General features: G+C 35.7%; 1 pseudogene; it reads right to left on the bottom strand.

Annotated features, from left to right (window-relative positions):
• Positions 1-2321: 2321 nt before the first annotated feature.
• Positions 2322-3473, bottom strand: LOC138170128 (large ribosomal subunit protein uL30-like; annotated as a pseudogene).
• Positions 3474-3701: the final 228 nt, after the last annotated feature.

The raw sequence follows: 3701 nt of genomic DNA, 5'->3' as shown, positions 1-3701 counted from the left end.
CTGAGACTGTCCTGCAGACAGAGAGTGAATACTGTCCACTGGTGAAGGACAGTGCTGTTGTTGCAGGGGTCTGGGAACCTTTCTGTTGGTTCAGAAGCCCTGAAGAAGGATTTTTTTGTTGTATGTTTACAGAAATCCTGGGAGAGGGTTTTGCTAACGTTTTCAGGGGTCCTAGGACTGTTCTGCAGACAGAGGATGAATTAATGAAGAGACTGGCAATGTATCTTGTGGCCTTGCTAAGCTTTGTCTCCCCAGGAACAAAGATTGCTGAGAACTTGCCTGTGTCAAGATGAAGAAAAGACCTCCATTTGGGTATTAAGTGCTGTGCTTAAACTTGATGTAACTCTGGGGAAGATTCAATTGTGATCCAGGGGTGGGGAACTTTTGACCTTTTTGTGTTCTATGGTTGAACAAATGAATGTACTTTACTTATGATTGGAAACTAATCTCCATTTGAGAAGAGGGGCTTTGTGATGGACTAAATGAAGGTACAGCCTAGGGGTGGAGTAGTATTTAGAATAGGGGCTTTGTGATTGATTGAATGAATGTAAGGTTCTGGGGTGGGGTAGTACTTGGAGATTATTTAATCACACTTAGTAAATGCTGTATTTTGAATGATGTCGTATTTTGATCTTCTCTGTTCTTAATTTGTCACTGAATAAAATGGAGAGCACCGTATTCTGAACCTTGGGAAGTTGCCTTTGCTTGGCATTACATTACACCCCTCCAAAAAAAAAAAGAAAGAAAATAGTCCTTGCTCTCAAGAAGCTTACATTCTCCTGAGTGGGGGCCCATATGAAACATACCATATGTTCATGACACAAGATATGCAATGGTGGAGAGCTGTAAATTCCTCCAGTTTGGAAGATAATTCTCTCAAATGGTATGGCAGCCAAATGATGGAGAATTTCAATCCCATTATAATAATATCCCAGCTGTCTTGGAAATAGTGTGTTTAATGAGTGCTTATCAATTGATTGCCCACTGGCAGAAACCACAATGGTCCTGAGAGTTTCATTAAATCATTATTTCCATTTTTCGAGTATCATACTTTCTAACAGTGTTATCAATTTTGGTATTATTTGCCTGTTTCATTCAAATGACCTGGTAGTGGCATCATTTTATTGGAATCTATTCATTCTAGATCCCTGCTATTCAAAGCTACAGGTATTTCCACAGACTTTTTGCTTGCATAATACACAAAAGCAAGAGGGGAGTAAGAATTAGTATTCAGAACTGGAGTAAGTCAGAAGAAAATGAAGTGATTGGTCATAGCCTGCTTTAATAAGTTGCCAGGTAGACGAATGTTCCAATCAGTAGTCTACATTAGATTAGTAATAGGGAATGGTATATGTATTCTATTCTTTATTGCAATATTAAGCAAAATGCTTATTAAAATATAGTAAATGTATAATGTCCCAGATCCACTCATACTGAATTATGTAACCTTTTATGCCTTCAACCTATACCTGCCATTGACCCGTAGGAAGTAGATACCTAAAGACATATCATTCAAATTATTAGCATTTAACACTTTAATATGAGTTTACTATTGAAAGCCTAATTATTTGCTGAGTGTCCACGATAGTGGACTTTGCCAGATCAAATGAAAATTGAAGGTATTTGTCTAAGTGAAAATTAGAACATAAAGCTCAAATATATTAAATGAACATGTATGTTACTTCAATTATTATTTTTATTATCTCTAAGTTGCAGGACAAAATTTTAATTATGATCCCTTTATATCAGCAGAAACATGGATTTGGGATTAAAAACCTATTGCTTTTACTAGTTTAGTTAGATACTATGTTATGATACTTTGTATGTTGCAGATTTCCTAAAAACCAGAAAACACTTCTAATAACACTTTTCTAATTTTATGGTTCAATGCAGTTAGAAAAATTTAAATAATTCAAAAAGAAAACTTATTCAGTTTCTTTATTAGAAGTTTCAGTCAGGAAAATTATTTGACATTTAATAAATTTTTTAACCCTTTCAATAATTTCTTATAATGACATTTATTGGGAGTTGTTTTAAAGGAATATTTATTATCTTAGCATGAATAGCAGTCAGTAGTTTTTGTGATTAATTTTGAGACCTTTGACCCTACATGATTTAAAGGGCATAAAAGCATAAAGGGAGAGGAATGATAATAGTAACTACATTAAGCATAAACCTAGAAATATGGAAACTCTATATGATTATATTCTTATTATCTGAACATGCTATACTATACTGCACACAAATATTTAAGTATTCAATTGTTTTAAAAGATCTTAAGGTAAATTACAGACATATTTTAAAGGAACAAAAAGGTGGTCTTTTTTTTGTCACAGGCATTTTTATTAACAGACCATTAGAAAAATAATCACGGTGTAGAGACCTTTAGTTCATTCTTGTAATAAGCCTGTTGATCTGGTCTTCCCTGTTACTAACATCAACCTTCCACAAAATGTGTAGTCTTTTTCTTGATTCCGCCTTGTGGAGAAGATAATTTGAAGGGCCACAGGAAGTTGTTGGCAGCTTTGAAGTGCTTGCCAACAGTGCAGAGATCTCATGGATCAAGGCTTCCATGCAGATAATTCCATATTTACCAAGAGATTTTGCAATAAGGGCATTATGTGTCAGGACAGTTCTCTGTTTCTTGATCTTGCCATAACCACGTTTGTAAATCAAGTCATTTTCACAGACTTGAGGTTTGGATAACCCCATGCAGTGTATGGTTCCACAATCCTCAGCATGTTAATCGAGGCCTTTTTAAGCTTAACAAAAGTGCCATTGAAGATTTGGTGAAGGCAAAGAAGCTACAATACTTTTTAGACCGTTGGACTGACACCAGTGATACCCCTAATTCTGATCACAAAAGCTAACTTGGGTTCAGCAGGTACATATAGTAGTTGCCAGCTTTGCGTGCCATTCTAGCCAGCCAGATTTCACTTCTGTACATCTGTCTGTACTCCTTATGGTAGGCTTTAGCTTTTTCATAGATAACTTTTCTCTGTATTTTATGGAGCTTTTTTATAGCCATCCTCTTCTTCAAGTGTTTAGCCTTCAGTATTGCAGAAGCCTTTTGCTTTTTCAGAAGGGATTCTGGAATGGATGGTGGCTTCTTCTTTTCTTCTACGCCCGCCATGATTCCAGCCTGAAAAAGAGCTGGTCTTTTTTCTATATTTACTTTTCCCAGGTTATTATTAGTGTGCTTAATAGAAGAGTATTCTTTGCTTTTCCCCATCTTGGTTTTATTTTACTCTAGTGTTTCATATTATATGGGATTATTACATGAGTTCCATAATGAAATACAAACATAGAATTAAACTTTTCTTAAGTCCCTGATAAACTGGCAGAAAATAATTTTGTGTGCAGAGAAGCTACTAAATGTACATTCTGTCAATCTCCAGAGTTTGGTCTAAAAAGAGACAAACAAAATTAGATCCACCTTCAGAGTTTGATCTAAAAGACAAATGGAAATAAGCCAACCTTCAGAGTTTGGTCTTAAAAGAGACAAACAAAATTAGATCATATATGTGCAATTTGTTGTCTATGAACTAGGGAAATATGCATTGCGTGGGAGTCAGATTAACTGGCCCAAAAGAAGGCTAGTTGAAGGAGACTGTATACCCATAGAGCAGGGAGGTATCCCCCCCTTCCTCTCTGACTTAGGATGCCTGTGTCACTCAGAATTATAGTTTCCATAGTAAAAG

This window comes from Petaurus breviceps, unplaced genomic scaffold (genome assembly GCF_028583685.1).
Source record: "Petaurus breviceps papuanus isolate PSGF00001 unplaced genomic scaffold, PetGlider_PUasm1.0 38, whole genome shotgun sequence".
NCBI lineage: Eukaryota > Metazoa > Chordata > Mammalia > Diprotodontia > Petauridae > Petaurus > Petaurus breviceps.
The sequence above is the reverse complement of the archived record's forward strand: the minus strand, read 5'-3'. Positions and strand labels throughout refer to the sequence as shown.